Raw genomic sequence first — 25,839 nt, 5'->3', positions numbered from 1 at the left:
GTTACGCGTCAGGTACGCGAACCGGGGCGCTAACCGGGACGGTGTCACAGATATATATATTTTTTAAAATGTTAATTTCTCAAACTCCACTGGAGCACATATATTGAGACATAGCAAAGGCTCGTCGGGCAAACCATATCTACAATTTTGCAAAGTTTCGTGTAAATCCATTCAGCCGTTCGAGCTAAAAGTGATTCCAACCGCTCTATGGAAAAATGAATGGGAAAAACGTGTTTTGGGACCACCTTTTTTCTCGGCCCCCCTTGACAAAACCCCCCCAAATTTTCAGGGGCTGCTCAGAAACAAAATGTGCCATTTTCCTGAAAATTTCAGCCAATTCCGTCCACAAACGTCAAAGTTATTCGACATAGAATTTTCTGAAATCCCATGGGAAAAAAATCCTAACTAAATATACCTACTGCCGACCGCCAGTAGGTAATATATATCACCTACTGGCGGTTGCCAGTAGGTAGTTATAGTTAGGACCTGGTTTCCATAGAAAAAGCGTTTTTTGTTTTCCCAATAACTTTGGCGTTGTTTGACGAATCCTGGCGAAATTTTCAAAACTAGTGGGGCGCTCCAGTCATTTTCTATCTTGAAAGTTTTGGGGTGATTCGTCAAGCAGGGGCAGAGAAAAAAGGGGGTCTCAAAACACATTTTCTCCATGTTCATTTCCATAAGAAACTTTGGGCAAAGCTACAGCTCGAATTGCTGAACGGAATTACACCAAATTTGGCAAAAGTTGTCTCCTTGGGGCAACCTTGAGATGTGGATATATATATATATATATCTGCAATACCTCGCAGCAGCAGCGTTGCAGCATTCATTTATTCCCAAATAAACAGCTTGTCACGACGCGTTTCGGCCACATATATATACATATATATATATATATATATATATATATATATATATATATATATATATTACCTACTGGCAGTCGCCAGTAGGTATATATAGTTAGGATTTTTTCTCTATGGGATTTTTGAAAATTCTATGTCTAATAACTTTGGCGTTTGTGGACGGAATTGGCTGAAATTTTCAGGAAAATGGAACATTTTGTTTCTGAGCAGCCCCTGACAATTTGGGGGGGTTTCATCAAGGGGGGGCCGAGAAAAAAGGGGGGTCCCAAAATGCATTTTCCCATGTTAATTTCCATAGGGCGGTTGGCCTCACTTTTAGCTCGAACGGCTGAATGGATTTGCACGAAACTTGGCAAAATTGTAGGGACTGTTAGCCTGATGTGCCTTTGCTAGGTCTCAATATATGTGCTCCAGTGGATTTTGAGTAATTTAGGTTCAAAAAAATATATATATCTGGGCGGAGCCTAACCACACATCTGATCTGATTGGCTGTCAGCACTTCATCCAAGAAGTGTTGGCAGCCATCTTGGGACCAATATACATGATAGCACCTCATTAAAAAGTATTGTAGTTAATAGAGGGTTTTAGGACTTTAGTTACATTATAAATCATTTGTTGATGGTACCATACTCGTTTTAGGAATTGTGGTGGGTTCTAAGGTGATTTTACCATGTGAAAAAACCTTCTGCTGTGATATCATGAATATTGTTTGAAAGAAAACTAATATCTCATGATTTTCCCACAGTGGTTTGGAAGGGGATCTATAAGCTAAACTGAAAGCATATTTTCTGTAAATTCACATTATCTTTCTCAGTCATGTGAAAATGAAGTCTGACATTCTCAGTAAAACATGTACATCCAACAAGGACAGAGACTGTCAGTTGATTCCTTTGTGTTCTACTGCAGCCTCCTAGAGTGTTCTAAAGAACAACTAGAGCGCTAACAGTCCTACTTATTACAAAGGTATGGCACACCTGAAGCCATCTTGATTGGAATAAAGTGGTAACTCTTAAAACATTTAATTTAAAAAGAAACAACATGAAGGGGTATATTTTGCCATAGAAAGTATGATTAGTGCTGCAGAATGAAAAATTAGGGCACATTTTGAGTGACTTCTCAAATCCTTTTCTATTTCATTAAAACATTCTGACATGCAGTCTCCCAAAATGGCCACCAGAGACAAAAGAGCCCAAATGTAGCCCAAATATCACCCAGATGTAGCCCAAGTATAGCCCAATGACAGAATGTCCCAGAGTGTTCTAAAGAACAACTAGAGCGCTAACAGTCCTACTTATTACAAAGGTATGGCACACCTGAAGCCATCTTGATTGGAATAAAGTGGTAACTCTTAAAACATTTAATTTAAAAAGAAACAACATGAGGGGGTATATTTTGCCATAGAAAGTATGATTAGTGCTGCAGAATGAAAAATTAGGGCACATTTTGAGTGACTTCTCAAATCCTTTTCTATTTCATTAAAAGATTCTGACATGCAGTCTCCCAAAATGGCCACCAGAGACAAAAGAGCCCAAATGTAGCCCAAATATCACCCAGATGTAGCCCAAGTATAGCCCAATGACAGAATGTCCCAGAGTGTTCTAAAGAACAACTAGAGCGCTAACAGTCCTACCTATTACAAAGGTATAGCACACCTGGAGCCATCGTGATGGGAATAAAGTGGTAACTCTTAAGACATTTAATTTAAAAAGGAACAAAATGAGGGGGTATATTATGCAATAGAAGGTATTATTAGTGCTGCAGAAAGAAAAATTAGGGCACATTTTGAGTGACTTTTCAAATCCTCTTCTATTTCATTAAAAAATTCTGACATGCAGTCTCCCAAAATGGCCACCAGAGACAAAAGAGCCCAAATGTAGCCCAAATATCACCCAGATGTAGCCCAAGTATAGCCCAATGACAGAATGTCCCAGAGTGTTCTAAAGAACAACTAGAGCGCTAACAGTCCTACTTATTACAAAGGTATGGCACACCTGAAGCCATCTTGATTGGAATAAAGTGGTAACTCTTAAAACATTTAATTTAAAAAGGAACAAAATGAGGGGGTATATTTTGCCATATGAATTATGATTAGTGCTGCAGAAAGAAAAATTAGGGCACATTTTGAGTGACTTCTCAAACCCTCTTCAATTTCATTAAAAAATTCTGACATAGTCTCGCAAGATGGCCACCAGAGACAAAAGAGCCTAAATGTAGCCCAAATATCACCCAGATGTACCCCAAGTATAGCCCAATGACAGAATGTCCCAGAGTGTTCTAAAGAACAACTAGAGCGCTAACAGTCTTACTTATGACAAAAGTATGGCACACCAGAAGCCATCTTGATTGGAATGAAGTGGTAAGTCTGAAAACACTCAATTTAAAAAGGAACAACATGAGGGGGTTAATTTTGCCATAGAAAGTATGATTAGTGCTTCAGAAAGAAAATTTAGGGATCATTTTGAGTGACTTCTCAAATCCTCTTCTATTTCATTAAAAAAATTCTGACATGCAGACTGAAACATGCACTTTGAATACCAGCAGCAGACGTCCCTGGTGAGCAGTAGCTTTACTACAGTGATCTAATGTGCAACTAGAGTGCTAACATTCAGAATTTATGGCAAATGTGTGACACATCTGAATGCCTTCTTGATGGAACCAAAGTAAACAAGCATTGAAAATGCAATAGATCTCGCCCTCATTTAAGTTAAAGCCATTCTGTTTGTAATGAGGTGGCTTTTTAGCTTTGCTTTTATTAGTGTTTTTTCAACTTTCATGTAAATAACGCACCGTTTTCACCAAATCGACTTTGCCCAAGCACACCCTTCCCTTCGGCCAACAAATCCCAAAAATTCGGCACACCTGCCGATCCACTCTCCCTACAGCTCACCCAAGCCCCGTCCCTCTAGCGCAACTGGAACATCCCAAATTCACCTTCTCCATGCGCACCAAAAACTCCCATTGAATAACATGACAATTCGCTACTCCGCACAAAAATTGCTCTTTAAAGCACTTCCACTGCTCCGATCCGCTTCAAACTTGGCTGGACACTAGTTCCAGCGATTCCCTAACATCTCACCAAAAATCAGCTCAATCCATCCACTGGAACGGGGACGAATTTCAACCCGAATACGCGCCCCCCGCAAACACAAAAAAAAGCCATAAAACGGCCAAATCTCGACCAAAAACCGCCAAAATCCCTCAAAACCTTGCCAACACCAATACGCACGAAACTGAACCGGCCCCTCAGCCCTAGGCTCCGGGAACCCTACTTAATTGACCCAAAAGCCCTAAAAAAGCAACATAATACACACGAAAACGCCCTAACAACCCTAAACTGCATATAAGTATATGTATGCATGCATTTATGTTTGTATTTATATGTAGATATACAGATGATACATGTTTATATATGTATGTATATATATATATTCACTGAAAAAACCATAGGCTATAGACCATATATAGTTAGGATTTAGCATTTACAAAACCTTGAAAATTCACTGAAAAAACCGTAGGTTATAGACCATATATAGTTAGGAATTAGCATTTACAAAACCTTGAAAATTCACTGAAAAAACCATAGGTTATAGACCATATATAGTTAGGAATTCGCATTTACAAAACCTTATTTTACTCACACAAAACCATTGAAATTCCATATATAGTTAGTTGCACTAACTATATATCGCGCACCCGCAATCCACTGCTGATGATGTCACATATTACATCATTCATGACATGGTCAGTGACATCACTGATGACATCACTGATGACATCTCAAATGACATCACTGATGACATCACTGATGACAACATCCAGTGACTGTATGTTTCTGTAAAGTTAAAATATGTCTTACATATTGAAGAATGAGTGGATGTATAAGTGTCTGGATGAAGGATTTAGTAGGTGCATGACTGACTGTATGAGTGAGTGATTAAATGTGTCTCACTGAGTGCATGGGTTAGTGACTAAACTGTCTTAATTTGTGCATCATTATGTCTGTTGTTCTGTAAACTGTTGCATGTGTTGATAAGTAGCTATATGAGTAACTATATGGGTTATTGATTGGTTGCCCAAGTATTTGTATGGGATACTGAGTGTGTGTGTGGGTGGCTGGGAGGTGTATGACTCTGTGCATAGATGTGTGAGCAGTTGATTCACTAGATGTATGGTTTCAAAAGTGCATGTGGAAACAGCTGTATGGGCGGGCGGTTGACTGTGTGCATGAGTGTATTGGTGAGTGAATGGATATCTCAGTGCTACATGTCAAAGTAAGTACATATGTAAAACACAGTACATGTGAGAGTTGACATATATAAATAACTGTGCATAAGAGCCAGTGAATGTGTGAGTGGCTGTATGGATCATTGTGAACTTGTATCAGGGATTGTATAAGAGAGTTAATATGTGTTAGTATATGTTTGAATAAGTAAAGTTTGTATAACTGTATAGTTGAGGAAATGGAGGTGTGATTGATTCTTTGATTGACTGACTAGGTGTGTGAGTAACTCCATGGATGAGTGACAGTCTGTGAGTGTCTGTTTACACTGATTGTATCTAAGGTTATATTAGAGTCTGAAGAGGTTCATCGTATTATCACATGAATGATATCATCAGTGATGTGATCAGTAATGTCAAATGAGATGTCATCAGTGATGTCATCAGTGATGTTATTTGAGATGTCATCAGTGATGTCATTTGAGATGTCATCAGTGATGTCATCAGTGATGTCACTGACCATGTCATGAATGATGTAATATGTGACATCATCAGCAGTGGATTGCGGGTGCGCGATATATAGTTAGTGCAACTAACTATATATGGAATTTCAATGGTTTTGTGTGAGTAAAATAAGGTTTTGTAAATGCGAATTCCTAACTATATATGGTCTATAACCTATGGTTTTTTCAGTGAATTTTCAAGGTTTTGTAAATGCTAATTCCTAACTATATATGGTCTATAACCTACGGTTTTTTCAGTGAATATATATATATATATATATATATATATATATATATATATATATATATATATATATATAACAAGAAACTCTTCCCAAGCTTCACTTCTTTAGCGAAAAAAAAGAGCACGGGCCACGGAGGTTTGATCAGCTGCAAGATTTTATTGGTATTCTTTCTGTGGTGCAGCGGCAGCCATTATATATATATGTGTATATATATTCGCCGACAGCGTTGTCGTATCTTTGCTTAAAAGGACAACAAGTTGAGGCCCATTTGTATTTCACAGTGAATTTTTTATTGGCGTTTCACACCCAACGAGTTTTGCAGCCGCAGCCGCTTGATCACAAGTGAGTTTAAGTGTTGAACAATAAAGTTATATACAAGTGAAAACCTTCATCATGTGACTTTTTGATCAAAAGTGAAAACATACTCTCTCACCATCGGTTATTATTGATATCTCATCACTTATCGTCATAAGCTGTGTTAATTCACACAAATGCATTATTTACAGTTTAGCAGGTTTAAACATGTCATTTAGTCCAAACTGTTATGGTGATCCTTGTATTCAGGAACTGCAAGTCCCATAATTCCTTAAGCTCGTTACCTCAAAGACTATTTTTCGAATGTGTGAACTCACTCGTGATCAAGCGGCTGCGGCTGCGAAACGCGTTGGGTGTGAAACGCCAATAAAAAATTCACTGTGAAATGCAAATGGGCCTCAACTTGTTGTCCTTTTAAGCAAAGATACAACAACGCTGTCGGCGGATATTCAGGGGTAAGGCGAAACCCCGTTGAGGCCCGCCAGAAAAAAGCGGCGCAGGCTGAATTCGCCATTGCTGTCGGGAATGTATATATATATATATATATTTTTTATTTTTTTTACATTCACTGGATGATGTCATCAGTGATGTCATTTGAGATGTCATCGATGATGTGATGAGTGATGTCACTGACCATGTCATGAGTGATGTAATATGTGACGTCATCAGCAGTGCATTGCGCAAGTTATAGTTAGCTGAACTAACTATAACGGGGGAATTTCTCTGGTTTTGTACAAGTGAAATGTCCAACTAACTATAACGCCCCTGAAACCTATGTTTTTTTCAATGAATTTCTAAGGTTTTTTAAATGCTAATTTATAACTATAACATGCCTGAAACCTATGTTTTTTTCGGTGAATATATATATATAATATACTATGTATACATGTGAAAATGTCTCAGTTCACCTGTTTGCCTCGGTGGCATGGAAAAAATGGATGAACGGACGTCAGCATGCCGACGAGGTCCTCTCATGGCTCCGATTACTTCATACAGTGTCGGGAGTGGAGCCGTGCTATTATGACGTCCTTGTCGACGTAGGAGAGCTAGGAAAGAATTTCCCTGGAATGCTGGTGCAGGGGATATTCACCTAAGTGTTCAGGCTAGTCCTTTGGGAGCAAATGTTTATGTTGCCACTTCAGAAACCGAAACCAGTGAAAGAGGGCAGAGGCCCTGCAGACGGCACACGAGATGGGGTGCCCAGTCGTGTGCACCGGAAGGGCAGCGAAGGGACAGGCACCACAACTAACTGTGGGCCAAAAATGCGTTCCGCTCGTGGAATTTGTGGATTTTCGGCAATTTTGCGATCCACGAATCTCGCGAAATTGCAACTTGCAAGTTGCAACTTCAACTCTGGCAGCTTGCCGGCGCCATTCTAAAATGGTTACAAAGTTAGCTTCAACTCGGGCGCCTGCCTTAACTCTGTAAGTGCTTCCTTTGGGCCACAAATTAAACCTCAACAGGAAGCACTTACAGATATAAATTAAGCAGGTGCCCGAGTTGAAGCTCAAATTCAGTAACGTTTAAATCAGCCTAAAACATTAGTGAGCACGGTCGAGGCTGGGCAAGTGTGCTTTAACCCCATATCTGCAGTCGAAAATTAGCTGTAATACTCGAAGGAGGCCTTTGAATCCATGAGTTTCTCAAGCGCAATCCCCGTGTAGTTCCTGTGACCAGGAGGCTGCTTTCTCCTCACCTGCTGCCCTGCTCGCTCTCTGACCCTTTATACACAAGAAGCATGTTGACACGCATAGAAGCCCAGCACCACACACTAGCAATATCAAACGTCTTCCCGTCCTTTCCCAACTATGATGGACAGCTCACTCAAGGGACCTCGGCGCCTTTTGGCACGGTGGCAAAGTTACAGGCACACATTGTCAGTGGAGACAAATCTTCTGGCCCTTTACGCAGCTGCAGTGTAGGAAAAGCACTTTGCATGTACCCAACGAGGTAGCACTTACTGGATTAGCCAGTAGAAAGAAGTCCAGTTGAGTAGAGGTATTGCACAAAACGGTGGCATCTTCGTGGATAACTATTCAGGGCAGGATTCATTCTGGCACGAGGCTCCAGTCACAAAAATTAAACCTCAGCAGGAAGCACTTACGGATATAGCAGGTGCCCGAGTTGAAGCTCAAATTCAGTAACGTTTTAATCAGTCCAAAACATTAGTGAGCACGGTCGAGGCTGGGCAAGTGTGCTTTAACCCCATATCTGCAGTCGAAAATAAAAAATAATACTCGAGGGAGGTCTTTGAATCCATGAGTTTCTCGAGCGCAATCTCCGTATAGTTCCTGTGACCAGGAGGCTGCTTTCTCCTCACCTGCTGCCCTGCTCGCTCTCTGACCCTTTATACACAAGAGGCATGTTGACATGCATCGAAGCCCCGCACCACACACTAGCGGTATCAAACGTCTTCCCGCCCTTTCCCAACTATGATGGACAGCTCGCTCAAGGGACCTCGATTCAGAAAAGGGGGTGGTGATGGACAGAGTATCTGAATTAAACAGAACACTCATACCCAGTCACCAGATCAGGGCTTGATCCATCACCGTTTTTTAGCTCACTGCACCATCCCAGCTCAGAACCTGGCTACATGCAAATTAGTCTGTCCCTGGCCCAGTGCATCATGGGAACAGGGCAGACCAAACTACCAAGCCAATTCTTATACTGGGAAGGAAACAAGCTTCCGGGGACCGGTTTCTGGCATTACAGCCGTCTTCGGCCCGGCTTGCTTGAATCCTGATGGTGCAATGAGCAAGGGACTCACATCTGAGTATACCCTTCCACGCTTATGGTGGACAAAACGATTCAGAAAAGGGGGTGGTGATGGACAGAGTATCTGAATTAAACAGAACACTCATACCCAGTCAACAGATCAGGGCTTGATCCATCACCGTTTTTTAGCTCACTGCACCATCCCAGCTCAGAACCTGGCTACATGCAAATTAGTCTGTCCCTGGCCCAGTGCATCATGGGAACAGGGCAGACCAAACTACCAAGCCAATTCTTATACTGGGAAGGAAACAAGCTTCCGGGGACCGGTTTCTGGCATTACAGCCGTCTTCGGCCCGGCTTGCTTGAATTCTGATGGTGCAATGAGCAAGGGACTCACATCTGAGTATACCCTTCCACGCTTATGGTGGACAAAACGATTCAGAAAAGGGGGTGGTGATGGACAGAGTATCTGAATTAAACAGAACACTCATGCCCAGTCAACAGATCAGGGCTTGATCCATCACCGTTTTTTAGCTCACTGCACCATCCCAGCTCAGAACCTGGCTACATGCAAATTAGTCTGTCCCTGGCCCAGTGCATCATGGGAACAGGGCAGACCAAACTACCAAGCCAATTCTTATACTGGGAAGGAAACAAGCTTCCGGGGACCGGTTTCTGGCATTACAGCCGTCTTCGGCCCGGCTTGCTTGAATCCTGATGGTGCAATGAGCAAGGGACTCACATCTGAGTATACCCTTCCACGCTTATGGTGGACAAAACGATTCAGAAAAGGGGGTGGTGATGGACAGAGTATCTGAATTAAACAGAACACTCATACCCAGTCAACAGATCAGGGCTTGATCCATCACCGTTTTTTAGCTCACTGCACCATCCCAGCTCAGAACCTGGCTACATGCAAATTAGTCTGTCCCTGGCCCAGTGCATCATGGGAACAGGGCAGACCAAACTACCAAGCCAATTCTTATACTGGGAAGGAAACAAGCTTCCGGGGACCGGTTTCTGGCATTACAGCCGTCTTCGGCCCGGCTTGCTTGAATCCTGATGGTGCAATGAGCAAGGGACTCACATCTGAGTATACCCTTCCACGCTTATGGTGGACAAAACGATTCAGAAAAGGGGGTGGTGATGGACAGAGTATCTGAATTAAACAGAACACTCATACCCAGTCAACAGATCAGGGCTTGATCCATCACCGTTTTTTAGCTCACTGCACCATCCCAGCTCAGAACCTGGCTACATGCAAAATAGTCTGTCCCTGGCCCAGTGCATCATGGGAACAGGGCAGACCGAACTACCAAGCCAATTCTTATACTGGGAAGGAAACAAGCTTCCGGGGACCAGTTTCTGGCATTACAGCCGTCTTCGGCCCGGCTTGCTTGAATCCTGATGGTGCAATGAGCAAGGGACTCACATCTGAGTATACCCTTCCACGCTTATGGTGGACAAAACGATTCAGAAAAGGGGGTGGTGATGGACAGAGTATCTGAATTAAACAGAACACTCATACCCAGTCAACAGATCAGGGCTTGATCCATCACCGTTTTTTAGCTCACTGCACCATCCCAGCTCAGAACCTGGATGGATCAAGCCCTGATCTTTGGACTGGGTAAGAGTGGTCTGCTTATTTCAGACACTCTGTTCATCACCACCCCCTTTTCTGAATCGTTTTTGGCCACTATAGGTGTGGCAGGGTATACTCAGACATGATTCCTTTTCTCACTGCACCATCAGGATTCAAGCAAGCCGGGCCGAAGAAGGCTGAAATGCCAGAAACCGGTCCCCAGTAGCTTCTCTCCTTTCTGGTGAAGAATTGGCTTGGTAGTTTAGTCTGCCCTGTTCCCATGATGCACTGGGCCAGGGACAGACTGATTTGCATATAGCCAGGTTCTGAGCTGGGATGGTGCAGTGAGATAAATAACGGTGATGGATCAAGCCCTGATCTTTGGACTGGGTAAGAGTGGTCTGCTTATTTCGGATACTCTGTTCATCACCACCCCCTTTTCTGACTCGTTTTTGGCCACTATAGGTGTGGCAGGGTATACTCAGACATGAGTCCCTTTCTCACTGCACCATCAGGATTCAAGCAAGCCGGGCCGAAGAAGGCTGAAATGCCAGAAACCGGTCCCTGGTAGCTTGTCTCCTTTCTGGTGAAGAATTGGCTTGGTAGTTTAGTCTGCCCTGTTCCCATGATGCACTGGGCCAGGGACAGACGGATTTGCATATAGCCAGGTTCTGAGCTGGGATGGTGCAGTGAGATAAATAACGGTGATGGATCAAGCCCTGATCTTTGGACTGGGTAAGAGTGGTCTGCTTATTTCAGACACTCTGTTCATCACCACCCCCTTTTCTGAATCGTTTTTGGCCACTATAGGTGTGGCAGGGTATACTCAGACATGAGTCCCTTTCTCACTGCACCATCAGGATTCAAGCAAGCCGGGCCGAAGAAGGCTGAAATGCCAGAAACCGGTCCCCGGTAGCTTGTCTCCTTTCTGGTGAATAATTGGCTTGGTAGTTTAGTCTGCCCTGTTCCCATGATGCACTGGGCCAGGGACAGACTGATTTGCATATAGCCAGGTTCTGAGCTGGGATGGTGCAGTGAGATAAATAACGGTGATGGATCAAGCCCTGATCTTTGGACTGGGTAAAAGTGGTCTGCTTATTTCAGACACTCTGTTCATCACCACCCCCTTTTCTGAATCGTTTTTGGCCACTATAGGTGTGGCAGGGTATACTCAGACATGAGTCCCTTTCTCACTGCACCATCAGGATTCAAGCAAGCCGGGCCGAAGAAGGCTGAAATGCCAGAAACCGGTCCCCGGTAGCTTGTCTCCTTTCTGGTGAAGAATTGGCTTGGTAGTTTAGTCTGCCCTGTTCCCATGATGCACTGGGCCAGGGACAGGCTGATTTGCATATAGCCAGGTTCTGAGCTGGGATGGTGCAGTGAGATAAATAACGGTGATGGATCAAGCCCTGATCTTTGGACTGGGTAAGAGTGGTCTGCTTATTTCAGACACTCTGTTCATCACCACCCCCTTTTCTGAATCGTTTTTGGCCACTATAGGTGTGGCAGGGTATACTCAGACATGAGTCCCTTTCTCACTGCACCATCAGGATTCAAGCAAGCCGGGCCGAAGAAGGCTGAAATGCCAGAAACCGGTCCCCGGTAGCTTGTCTCCTTTCTGATGAAGAATTGGCTTGGTAGTTTAGTCTGCCCTGTTCCCATGATGCACTGGGCCAGGGACAGACTGATTTGCATATAGCCAGGTTCTGAGCTGGGATGGTGCAGTGAGATAAATAACAGTGATGGATCAAGCCCTGATCTTTGGACTGGGTAAGAGTGGTCTGCTTATTTCAGACACTCTGTTCATCACCACCCCCTTTTCTGAATCGTTTTTGGCCACTATAGGTGTGGCAGGGTATACTCAGACATGATTCCTTTTCTCACTGCACCATCAGGATTCAAGCAAGCCGGGCCGAAGAAGGCTGAAATGCCAGAAACCGGTCCCCAGTAGCTTCTCTCCTTTCTGGTGAAGAATTGGCTTGGTAGTTTAGTCTGCCCTGTTCCCATGATGCACTGGGCCAGGGACAGACTGATTTGCATATAGCCAGGTTCTGAGCTGGGATGGTGCAGTGAGATAAATAACGGTGATGGATCAAGCCCTGATCTTTGGACTGGGTAAGAGTGGTCTGCTTATTTCGGATACTCTGTTCATCACCACCCCCTTTTCTGACTCGTTTTTGGCCACTATAGGTGTGGCAGGGTATACTCAGACATGAGTCCCTTTCTCACTGCACCATCAGGATTCAAGCAAGCCGGGCCGAAGAAGGCTGAAATGCCAGAAACCGGTCCCTGGTAGCTTGTCTCCTTTCTGGTGAAGAATTGGCTTGGTAGTTTAGTCTGCCCTGTTCCCATGATGCACTGGGCCAGGGACAGACGGATTTGCATATAGCCAGGTTCTGAGCTGGGATGGTGCAGTGAGATAAATAACGGTGATGGATCAAGCCCTGATCTTTGGACTGGGTAAGAGTGGTCTGCTTATTTCAGACACTCTGTTCATCACCACCCCCTTTTCTGAATCGTTTTTGGCCACTATAGGTGTGGCAGGGTATACTCAGACATGAGTCCCTTTCTCACTGCACCATCAGGATTCAAGCAAGCCGGGCCGAAGAAGGCTGAAATGCCAGAAACCGGTCCCCGGTAGCTTGTCTCCTTTCTGGTGAATAATTGGCTTGGTAGTTTAGTCTGCCCTGTTCCCATGATGCACTGGGCCAGGGACAGACTGATTTGCATATAGCCAGGTTCTGAGCTGGGATGGTGCAGTGAGATAAATAACGGTGATGGATCAAGCCCTGATCTTTGGGCTGGGTAAAAGTGGTCTGCTTATTTCAGACACTCTGTTCATCACCACCCCCTTTTCTGAATCGTTTTTGGCCACTATAGGTGTGGCAGGGTATACTCAGACATGAGTCCCTTTCTCACTGCACCATCAGGATTCAAGCAAGCCGGGACGAAGAAGGCTGAAATGCCAGAAACCGGTCCCCGGTAGCTTGTCTCCTTTCTGATGAAGAATTGGCTTGGTAGTTTAGTCTGCCCTGTTCCCATGATGCACTGGGCCAGGGACAGACTGATTTGCATATAGCCAGGTTCTGAGCTGGGATGGTGCAGTGAGATAAATAACAGTGATGGATCAAGCCCTGATCTTTGGACTGGGTAAGAGTGGTCTGCTTATTTCAGACACTCTGTTCATCACCACCCCCTTTTCTGAATCGTTTTTGGCCACTATAGGTGTGGCAGGGTATACTCAGACATGAGTCCCTTTCTCACTGCACCATCAGGATTCAAGCAAGCCGGGCCGAAGAAGGCTGAAATGCCAGAAACCGGTCCCTGGTAGCTTGTCTCCTTTCTGGTGAAGAATTGGCTTGGTAGTTTAGTCTGCCCTGTTCCCATGATGCACTGGGCCAGGGACAGACTGATTTGCATATAGCCAGGTTCTGAGCTGGGATGGTGCAGTGAGATAAATAACGGTGATGGATCAAGCCCTGATCTTTGGACTGGGTAAGAGTGGTCTGCTTATTTCAGACACTCTGTTCCTCACCACCCCCTTTTCTGAATCGTTTTTGGCCACTATAGGTGTGGCAGGGTATACTCAGACATGAGTCCCTTTCTCACTGCACCATCAGGATTCAAGCAAGCCGGGCCGAAGAAGGCTGAAATGCCAGAAACCGGTCCCCGGTAGCTTGTCTCCTTTCTGGTGAAGAATTGGCTTGGTAGTTTAGTCTGCCCTGTTCCCATGATGCACTGGGCCAGGGACAGACTGATTTGCATATAGCCAGGTTCTGAGCTGGGATGGTGCAGTGAGATAAATAACGGTGATGGATCAAGCCCTGATCTTTGGACTGGGTAAAAGTGGTCTGCTTATTTCAGACACTCTGTTCATCACCACCCCCTTTTCTGAATCGTTTTTGGCCACTATAGGTGTGGCAGGGTATACTCAGACATGAGTCCCTTTCTCACTGCACCATCAGGATTCAAGCAAGCCGGGCCGAAGAAGGCTGAAATGCCAGAAACCGGTCCCCGGTAGCTTGTCTCCTTTCTGGTGAAGAATTGGCTTGGTAGTTTAGTCTGCCCTGTTCCCATGATGCACTGGGCCAGGGACAGGCTGATTTGCATATAGCCAGGTTCTGAGCTGGGATGGTGCAGTGAGATAAATAACGGTGATGGATCAAGCCCTGATCTTTGGACTGGGTAAGAGTGGTCTGCTTATTTCAGACACTCTGTTCATCACCACCCCCTTTTCTGAATCGTTTTTGGCCACTATAGGTGTGGCAGGGTATACTCAGACATGAGTCCCTTTCTCACTGCACCATCAGGATTCAAGCAAGCCGGGCCGAAGAAGGCTGAAATGCCAGAAACCGGTCCCCGGTAGGTTGTCTCCTTTCTGATGAAGAATTGGCTTGGTAGTTTAGTCTGCCCTGTTCCCATGATGCACTGGGCCAGGGACAGACTGATTTGCATATAGCCAGGTTCTGAGCTCGGATGGTGCAGTGAGATTAATAACAGTGATGGATCAAGCCCTGATCTTTGGACTGGGTAAGAGTGGTCTGCTTATTTCAGACACTCTGTTCATCACCACCCCCTTTTCTGAATCGTTTTTGGCCACTATAGGTGTGGCAGGGTATACTCAGACATGAGTCCCTTTCTCACTGCACCATCAGGATTCAAGCAAGCCGGGCCGAAGAAGGCTGAAATGCCAGAAACCGGTCCCCGGTAGCTTGTCTCCTTTCTGGTGAAGAATTGGCTTGGTAGTTTAGTCTGCCCTATTCCCATGATGCACTGGGCCAGGGACAGACTGATTTGCATATAGCCAGGTTCTGAGCTGGGATGGTGCAGTGAGATAAATAACGGTGATGGATCAAGCCCTGATCTTTGGACTGGGTAAGAGTGGTCTGCTTATTTCAGACACTCTGTTCATCACCACCCCCTTTTCTGAATCGCTCAAGGGACTTCGGCGCCTTTTGGCGCGGTGGCAAAGTTACAGGCACACATAGTCAGTGGAGACAAATCATCTGGCACTTTACGCAGCTGCAGTGTAGGAAAAGCACTATACATTTACCCAACGAGGTAGCACTTACTGGATTAACCAGTAGAAAGTACTCCAGTGCAAATCACAAAAAAATCTGCGATTTCGCTGATTTTTTTGCGATTTCGCGCGAATTTGCAGACCGCAGATCCGCAAAATTCGCCCATACTTAACCACAACCCACAAAAAAGGTAATGAGGGCACTGAATAACACAGGATCTTCTCTTTGTATCTGGCAGGAGCAACGAGGTTAAAATGCCCAAGTACCAAAATGTAGAATTAGTGCTACAACAGTCTTCGAGAGGACCTGTGATGCTGCTTCTGCCTCCCGTACCCTGGAGGCAGCACATGGCTCACGAGGTACGGTCATACTGCGTTGGGACGCACACTCGTTGACTTCTCATGGCACTGCTCCACACTTCAGGGAGGACGCTTTCCATTAGCTAAGTTTTCTGATGACGTGTCGCACCAGCCCCGTCCAACAACAGAACTCCTTTAGATCCAAACAGACTCTTCCACTCTCTCACCGGAAGTGAAACCAGGCCACACGGACACTTTCAAAATACAACAGCAGTGAATCCACTTTTCGGTAAAAAAAAACATTCCTTCCTCCTAATTAATCAAATAAACGTCTCACTGAAGAACTGGGGCCAGCTTCGATCGGTAAACAGCCGTTACAACAACTTTTTTACTTTGCGATACCATTACAACGCATGCATTACCACGCATGCGTTGTACATTGCAAAGTCATTAGTACGTATATTTTTAGAACGCATGGTCATTTACCACGCATGCCTTTACAACTAATTTTATTGTAAAGGTATGTATGGTAAATGACCATGCGTTCTAAAAAACATGTAGACGATCCACGTTGTTGTAAGGAAACAGAGGCTGCTCCGTTTCCTCACAATGACGTGCACCACCCCTCAAAGACAACATGAAGCAGGAACCACGAGGAGTGAGAGGTAAGGGGGATTGGGCATGGGGTGGGGGTTTCTTTTCTAGGGTTTATGGTAGTGCAGTGGTGTTTGGGTAGTGTAGGGGGTCATGCTGGGGGAAGTGTTTTAGGGTAGTGCAGTGGTGTTTGGGTAGTGTAGGGGGTCATGCTGGGGGAAGTGTTTTAGGGTAGTGCAGTGGTGTTTGTGTAGTTTAGGGTGTTGTGCTGGGTGTAGTGCTTTAGGGTTTAGGGTAGAGCAGTAGTGTAGGGGGTCGTGCTGGGATAGTGTTTTAGGGTTTAGGGTAGTGCAGTGGTGTATGGGGATTGTGCTGGGGTAGTGTTATAAGGTTTCGGGTAGTGCAGTGGTGTTTGAGTAGCGTAGGGGTCATGCTGGTGGTAGTGTTTTAGGGTTTTGGGTAGTGCAGTGGTGTTTGTGTAGTGTAGGGGGTCATGCTGGGGGTAGTGCTTTATGGTTTAAGGCAGTGCAGTGGTGTTTGGGTAGTGTGGGGTGCCGCACTGGGTGTAGTGTTTTAGGGTTTAGGGTAGAGCAGTGGGGAAGGGGGTTATGCTGGGATAGTGTTTTAGGGTTTAGAGTAGTGCAGTGAGGTATGGGGATTGTGCTGGGGTAGTGTTTTAGGGTTTCGGGTAGTGCAGTGGTGTTTGAGTAGCATAGGGGTCATGCTGGTGGTAGTGTTTTAGGGGTTAGGGTAGTGCAGTAGTGTTTGTGTAGTGTAGGGGTCGTGCTGGGGGTATATTTAGGGATTGGGGTAGTGCAGTGGTGTTTGGGTAGTGTAGGGAGTCGTGCAGAGGTAGTGTTTTAGGGTTTAGGGTAGTGCAGTGGTGTTTGTGTAGTGTAGGGAGCTGTGCTGGGGGTAGTGTTTTAGGGTTTATTGTAGTGCAGTGGTGTTTGGGAAGTGTAGGGGGTAGTGTTGGGTTTGTGTTTTAGGGTTTAGGGTAGTGCAGTGATGTTTGTGTAGTGTAGGGGGTAGTGCTGAGGTAGTGTTTTATGGTTTAGGGTAATGCAGTGGTGTTTGGGTAGTGTAGGGGTTCATGCTGGGGTAGTGTTTTAGGGTTTAGGGTATGGCAGTGGTGTTTGGGTAGTGTAGGGGGTCATGCTGGGGGTAGATTTAGGGGTTAGGGTAGTGCAGGGGTGTTTGTGTTGTGAGGGGATCTTGCTGGGGGTAGTGTTTTATGGGTTAGAGTAGTGCAGTGGTGTTTGTAGGGTGTAGGGGGTTTAGGGTAGCGCAGTGGTGTTTGTGTAGTGTAGGAGGTCATGCTGGGGGTAGTGTTTTAGGGTTTAGGGTAGTGCAGTGGTGTTTGTGTAGTGCTGGGGGTAGGGTTTTGGGTTTACAGTAGTGCAGTGGTGTTTGTGTAGTGTATGGGGTCATGCTGAGTTCTAATGTTTTAGGGTTTAGTGTAGTGCAGTGGTGTTTGTGTAGTGTAGGGGGTCGTGTTTTCGGGTTTAAGGTACTGCAGTTGTGTTTGAGTAGTGAAGGGGTCATTCTGAGGGTAGTGTTTTAGTGTTTAGGGTGGTGCCGTTGTGCTTGTGTAGTATAGGGGGTCATGCTGGGGGTAGATTTAGGGTTCAGGGAAGTGCAGTGGTGTTTGTGTAGTGTAGGGGGTTGTGCTGGGGGTAGTGTTTTAGGGTTTAAGGCAGTGCAGTGGTGTTTGTGGAGTGAAGGGGGTCATGCTGGGGGTAGTGTTTTAGGGTTAGGGTAGTGCAGTGGTGTTTGTGTAGTGTAGGGGGTTGTGCTGGGGGCATATTTAGGGTTTAGGGTAGTGCAGTTGTGTTTGGGTAGTGTAGGGAGTCATGCTGGTGGTAGTGTTTTAGGGTTTAGGGTAGTGCAGTTATGTTTTGGTAGTGTAGGGTGTCATGCTGGGGGTATTGTTTTAGGGTTTAGGGTAGTGCAGTGGTGTTTGGGTAGTGGAGGGGGGAGAGTTTTAGGGTTTAGGGTAGTGCGCCCAACCTGCGACAATATCCGTCGACAAAGGGATCCTCACTCTTTTGAACGCTCTGCCAATTGAATAATTTGGGTCAAGGGCCCTACCACATCCAAGACCTATCAATTCTTTTATTTGGCTCCCTCATATACTTGGAGAAAAAGGGTCATTGTTTCTCATCAGTTTCAGGCATGTGTGCCATCTTCCCCTTCAGTGAGGGCCTGGGGAATTCTCCCCTCTTGACCTCCTTTTCAAGGGGTTGATGGATTTTCCCCACCACATACTCTGCCACTTCAGGGGTCCACTCCACCGACCTAGGATGGTAAATTTGGGTAGGCTCGAACATGTCCGAGTAGACCCCGTCCCCAACCTGGGACTGAGAGGAGTGGGCCTCGACGCTAGGGACACCCTGAATCCTTATCCTCATTGGAGGAGAAATCGTCCTCCGATATACCCTCTCCCTCTAAGGGAATCCCGCCGTCCGGGTCTACAATAGTGGTAACAGCAGCGCAATTTTATGCGGGTTGCTCCTCCCCCCGGCAGGGTGCATGTTTTAGCATTTGTGCACTCTTGAGGAAGGTCTTCGTAAGTTTATCAAATCCTTCCATGTGCCCCGCGTTATGCTTAACGGCCCTTTTTTCTCCCCTCTGAGAGCTACTGGGACCCGCCACCACCAGACCTGGGTCACTGAACACCCCAAGGATGCTTTTTGCCAGCTTATCAACCTGATCCCTAAGAGGAGCCAACGCCCTAGAAATAGCCAGAGAGAGGGCTTGGTCCACTGCTGGAGGGAGAAGTTGGGGGGCCAATCCTCCTCCACTTCCTGGTAGGAGGAGTAAAAATGGTCTTCTGGAGAAGACATAATAGCAGAGGGTGTGAGCACAGAATGAATGCCCTTAAAATCCTTAATGCAGCCCCCTCGTCAGTGCTCCAACAGCTAGGCTTTCCCAGAAGCTGTCATAAGAATAGACTGAGACGCAATACCAATTACCACCACCAGGTGGCGGTGGTCACTAACATGGCTGGGTGGGGAAATCAACGCCCAGCGGTGTCAAAATTAGGCGAGGGTTGGTCGGGAATCAAGCGGACACTAAAGGAGTGACTGTATTCCCGAACATGCGTAAAGCCCAGCGGGAGCGCTCGACAGGGCTGCCTCGCTCGGACCAGACGCGCCTGACAGGATTTCACCGTGCGCAGAGCACAGCAGGGGAAACTGCGAGGGGGAGAACACGCTCGGGTAAGAGTCTCCTGCACAGGGAATATGAAACAATACCAAGGCAATAATGCTAATAAAGTGCACAAGAAACCGCTATACAAACAGCAACAAAGTCAGATTAAGCCAATAACGTAAGGAATGCACTTAACTGACGAGCAGTGAAGAAAGAGGAAGCGGAAGGGACGTCACAATATTAGACTATAGTTGCCTTGGAGACTACCCCCCTAATGGTTCATGGGTTGTGTAGTCTTTTGTTTAATGATTGTTGTGTTACGTTTTCTTTGAACTGCTATGCAAATAAAGTGAGGAAAGATATGCATAATCCTCACCTTTATTGACAACTTGTTTGTCGTTTGGAAAAGGTCTGAGGAGTCAGTGAAAGGCTTTATTAAAAAACTGCAAGTGAACAATTTAGATCTGAAGTTTACAAGCACCATTAGCAATACAGAAAGCTCACAGCGGGAAACACGTTGCTACATGCAACGAGTTTTCACCTGCAGAATTTGATCAAAAGCATTCGGTACGGTAAATGCTTGAGGACAATGTGGAATTGCAGTGAGAAGGTAGTCTTAGATGAAGAATTGGTAAAATTGAGATCCAGGTTCAGAGCCAGAGGATATACAAAGACCAATGTGCAAGTTGCAACAAACAAAGCTAAGAAGAGAAATAGATTAGAAATTCTCTTTAATCCCAGCCAGAGTAAAATCAAGCGAGAAAGTGATAGCCAAAACCAACAAGAATGATTACTACATATCATCAGCAGAATGGCCAAATTAGGAGTATTCTTACTAAGCATTGGCACTTAATATGAAAGGATCCGGTTTGGGGAAAAACAGATCAGAAAAGGCCAGCAATCGAGTTTAGAAGACCACAATCGTTTAAACCGATGCTGGTGAGTAGCAGCAAGCCACAAACTGGCTTAAACCCAAAGAGGGGTTTATTAAATGCACAAAATGCAAAGTGTGTGGCTTTGGAAAAAATACTCAGTCATACACTTTGGATTGACTAAGCGAATGAAAAAGAACAAAGTGTACTTCACCTGTAAAACAAACTTTGCTGTCTACGTTCTCTAGTGCCCATGTGGCCTGAGATATGTGGGCAGCACGATCCACCCAGTTCATAAAAGAGTGCTACAACATCTCAGAGCGATACGTAATGGGAATAGAACCTACCCTGTTGCGCGTCACTTTGAGTCACATAATAACAAGAACACACAAGGCCTTGTGTATTTTGTAATAGACTGTGTTCCCCCAAACATACGAGGTGGTAATTGGGAGAAAAAGCTGCGAAAGTTGGAGTCCTGCTACATTCTGGAATTGAATACACGATTCCCTTTGGGATTGAATATTGAAGAAGATTTGATTACACACCTATAACAATTCCAGTTTTGATAAGCTGTAAGTGTAAATTGGCTATGGCGATGGTGACTTCTCTGAACCGTTTTTAACTTTATTAATTTTTCACAGGGTGATACACATGGGTGGGAAGAGAGGGGAACTAAGCATCAATGGTTATAAACCCACTTGGGCGGTATAAATTTACATGTCTATATGTGTGAAACAAATGATTGTAATTCAGGTATGATGCGTTAACCCACTTGGGTTTAATCCATTATGAAAGAGCATTATAACCAATTTATTTTGCCTAGTTGGCATTTGCCACTCCGTATTTTGTTAACAGCTGCTGTGCAATTTTCATTTTAAATGTTGGGGGCCAATAATTATTTGAATGGTTCTCATAATTGATATCTAGGCAATGAGGTCAAAAACAGAACGCTTTTTTTTATTCGAAAGTTGTTACTGATTATGGCAAAAGAATTATACACAATTACAATGTAAATGACATGGTTTTTATTAATTTGAAACGCGAACGAGTTTGCGCAAACTTGATGCGATAAACTACTAGTCTTTCGTCTAATACACTGTTTTTGTAGTTCGGTCATGTGACATGACATGAACATTGTATTTAAAAATGGCTGATTTAAACGGTTAAGTTGCCGGTCTACAAGCTTGCTGGATAGGTGAAACGCATCCTACGACTTCAATAAAGTATTGTTGGCCAGAACACGGTGACGTCATCCTTTGCTACGAGGAGTTACGAGGAGTTTTGTATAGATATATATATCTATATATATATATATATACACACACATATATATATATATATATATATATATATATATATATATATATATATATATATATATATATATATATATATATATATATATATATATATATATATATATATATATATATATATGTATATATTCACAGAACTACGTTTCTTCATCCAGATTGTCCAGAAAAACTAAACCGGACCTAAACAGGTAATTTGCAATCTTCTTTATTATGCGTGCATTCCAATAACCGCTATCGCGCGTTTCGGGCCTTATGAGCCCTTGTTCACATGAACAAGTTTATTTTATGCCCTCCTAAGGAAAATAGAGAATAGTTAGAATCTTTCTGCATGTTTCTACAGCAGGGGTCTTAAGCCTTCTGTATAGCAAAAGTCCTGAGCTACTAATAACTTTGACAATTGTTGCAACATAGACAATCACAATAGTGACAACACCTTCAGAATTACTAGTACTGGCCACCCAAATGCATGTTACTATGTTGTATGATGTTAAAACATTATATGTAGAATATTGTTCGAGACAATATAAAATGAAGGAACATATATATGTAAGTATATATTTACTATTCTAAACTGCACAAATACATATCTGAAGGTATAGACAATCAAGATAAATAGATGTGGAGCAAAGAACGTAAATAAAACTATAATTATCTTTATATTCTTACCTTCATGAGTTGGTATATATTCAGGATACAGAATTTTAGCTGCACAATATTCACAATTCAATAAAACGGTAAAACAGTGATCACCCCAATGCATAAAAGGGGTTACTAACAGCAATCTCAGGAAAAGATTTGTCATATTATAATAACTCTACACAACTAATGACATAACACTGACAGCAGTTAGCGCCTGCGGGCACAAAGAAAATACAAAAACCTATAAATGTTCACAACTCTATATGAATAATTATTGAAAGAGCAGTTTAAACATGTTTTGGATTTTCAATTATTCAATTTTCCAACATCAGCATATCAGTTTCCCAAAATACATTGTTTTCTACCAAAGGCATTCGCCCTCTTTCCTCTATAAGGTCATGGAACTCCTCAGTGACTTGCAACATCCTCACAATACATGGCAGGCATTACTTTATCCTATATATAGCTTAGCTAGTTACCGAGGAGTTCAATGACCATATAGAGGAACGAGGCCGAAGGCCAAGTTCATTTATAAGATTATGGAACTCCCAGGTGACTTGCAATATCCTTATCATATATAGCAGGGGTTACTTTATTATTTATAATACATGATACACCATCACTCTTCTCACACACCACTTATATCTTTGGTGTGTAGCCCTTTCACATGAATTAGAAAGCATGTTTGCAAAATGAAGAATACAAATAGAATCTCAAGTACAAAATAAATACATCAATAAAGCGGTTGAATATTTGTTGGGAGGTATTAGAATCAGTTTAATACAAGTCAGTTTAAAAAAAAGCACAGCAACAAGGAATCTGTATAAACATTTAGAGAGATTCTAACAGTTCAATGATTTCCTAAGGAGTTCAAAAATAAGCTGACCCCAATGGGTAACTGGAAATCTTGTACTTACAAGGCCCCGGGAGGAGATAATGCTCCAAAACCACGGCGGGAGGCAGAATGCCATCATTAGTGTCAATGCAAGCACAAGAGAGCTCATCAGGATGCGTTTTGAAGGTTGACACGAGAACAAGGATAGGACGTGGAATGCGTTTAAAGCCTCCTACACTACAGATGGTAATGAGGCTCATATATAGCTAATAGGGACTAATTCAAATTATCTGCAATTATCGATCTGTTGTTCACATCTATGAAATATGAATAATGAAAATAAAAATCTATTATTGGGAACAGAATAAGGAACTAATAAACAATGTAAAGTACAACTTCATGAAAGGTGGTGATAATTAATTAGGTTCATGCACAATTAGAGATGGAGCAGTGTTAGACCCAACGAATGCCAGGATAATCACAGCACACATAGAAATGATTATAGAGCTCAAAATCACTGTGCACCGCAGATTAAAGCTCATAGTATTCAAATATACCAAACAATATAGGTCAAAGATTCGAAGAATTTCACAATAACACATTCTTATAGACATTCATAAAATTCAAAATGCAGGGTCCAATAGGCTCTGACAGAAAAGCAAGTGAGATTAGTCCTTTTGCAATATAATCACATTTATTGATCCCTTTACCTTCACATTTCTGTAGGACAAGGGATAGGTCTCCTCTCGTACTGACTCCGACGGAGGCAGAGACCCCCCCCTGTGTTGCAGTCCAGAAGGATCAATAAGCTCTGGCCATGATTTGTCTAGGATATCCATAGTGTTGGTCGCTAACGTTATCTCCCATTAAAATTCAATATCACCCTTTGGACATCGCCACGGTTTAATGTCCAGCGTTAATAACGTCTGTGGAATACACAGAACCACAAATTTTTGATAGAAGCCACTACATTGTTTGCTCTATTGCTATCCAATTGTTTTATAACCTTTGGTCCGTCGTGTTCATACTGACAGTATCACCGTCATGATTAACGTAAATCCTACATTATGACCCCACAGGCGGTTGAGCATCTTTATTGCCATATTGACTGAATTATGTATATACTCATGAACCTATAGTGATAGAGAGCCTCTCATGCCACGTTATATATATATATATATATATATATATATATATATATATATATATATATATATATATATATATATATATATATATATATATATATATATATATATATATATATATATATATATTACCTACTGGCTATCGCCAGTAGGTATATATAGTTAGAATTTTTTCCCTATGGGACTTTTGAAAATTCTATGTCTAATAACTTTGGCGTTTGTGGACGGAATCGGAAAATGGCACATTTTGTTTCTGAGCAGCCCCTGAAAATTTGGTGGGGTTTCGTCAAGGGGGGGCTGAGAAAAAAGGGGGGTCCCAAAACGCGTTTTTTGCATTGAGTTTTCCATAGGGCGGTTGGACTCACTTTTAGCTCGAACGGCTGAATGGATTTGCACGAAACTTGGCAAAATTGTAGGGACTGTTAGCCCGATGTGCCTTTGCTAGGTCTCAATATATGTGCTCCAGTAGTTTTTGAGAAATTAACGTTCAAACCAAGATATATATCTGTAACAGCGCTCTGGGCAGCGATCCGGTCCGCTTACTTTTCGCTTATCGGAACTTTGCGCGCAGAAAGCTGATTGGCTCTCCGGTGTCTGTCAACATTCTAAACAGTCCGGAGCGGACGCCATCTTGTCTCTCGGTAGGATCGAGAGAGAAGAAGAGGTGGAAAACGAAGGGGGAATTTAATGAAAGGGGGCAAGGTATCCCCCTCTTGACCCCCTAGGAATGTTGTTGGGGTTATTAAAGGGTCCCGTGGGGAAAATAAAAAAAAAATGATTTTTCACGGTAGAAGCGCGGCCGCGAACTGGTAGCGAAACGGGAATTCGCCATTTTGTGCTTCGTAAATTAAATTACTAGTTATAAGTGGGTGCGGGAGACGTATCCTAATCCCCTATGTTTCCTGAGGGTGGGTGAGGAGGCTGATATATGTTGATACATCTCTTCCAGCGGCTGTGCGTGAGCTTTTTTTTTTTTTTTGCTGCGTGACAGTCCGGAGCGGCCGCCATCTTGTCTCTCGGTAGGATCGAGAGAGAAGAAAAGGTGAAAAACTAAGGGGGAATTTAATGAAAGGGGGCAAGGTATCCCCCTCTTGACCCCCTAGGAATGTTGTTGGGGTTATTAAAGGGTCCCGTGGGGAAAATAAAAAAAAAAAGATTTTTCACGGTAGAAGCGCTTCACGGGCCGCGAACTGGGCCGCAAACTGGTAGCGAAACGGGAATTCGCCATTTTGTGCTTCGTTAATTAAAGTACTAGGTATAAGGGGGTGCGGGAGACATATCCTAATCCCCTATGTTTCCTGAGGGTGGCTGAGGAGGCTGATATATGTTGATATATCTCTTCCAGCGGCTGCGCCATCTTGCCTTTTTTCGAATGCCACAATTTTGTCGTGCACGGCAGCCATTTTAGATGCCAGGCTGGTCCCAGGCTATCACCTACCCCTGCGGATGTAGTTTATGGCCCCAGCTGTAGAGAATTCAGACATGCCAATCCTCCTGATTCAGGCGTGTGAGTACTGATTT

General features: G+C 43.8%; 1 protein-coding gene across 1 annotated transcript in view; it reads right to left on the bottom strand.

Moving 5' to 3' along the window:
• The window catches only part of C4_1H18orf63 (chromosome 4_1 C18orf63 homolog), a 1,615,038-nt gene that overhangs the window by 1,222,390 nt on the left and 366,809 nt on the right, over positions 1 to 25,839 (bottom strand). The gene's annotated exons all lie outside the window — the stretch shown is intronic.

The sequence above is a fragment of the Lissotriton vulgaris genome, chromosome 4_1 (assembly GCF_964263255.1).
Source record: "Lissotriton vulgaris chromosome 4_1, aLisVul1.2, whole genome shotgun sequence".
In the NCBI taxonomy this organism is placed as follows: Eukaryota; Metazoa; Chordata; class Amphibia; order Caudata; family Salamandridae; genus Lissotriton; species Lissotriton vulgaris.
The sequence above is the reverse complement of the archived record's forward strand: the minus strand, read 5'-3'. Positions and strand labels throughout refer to the sequence as shown.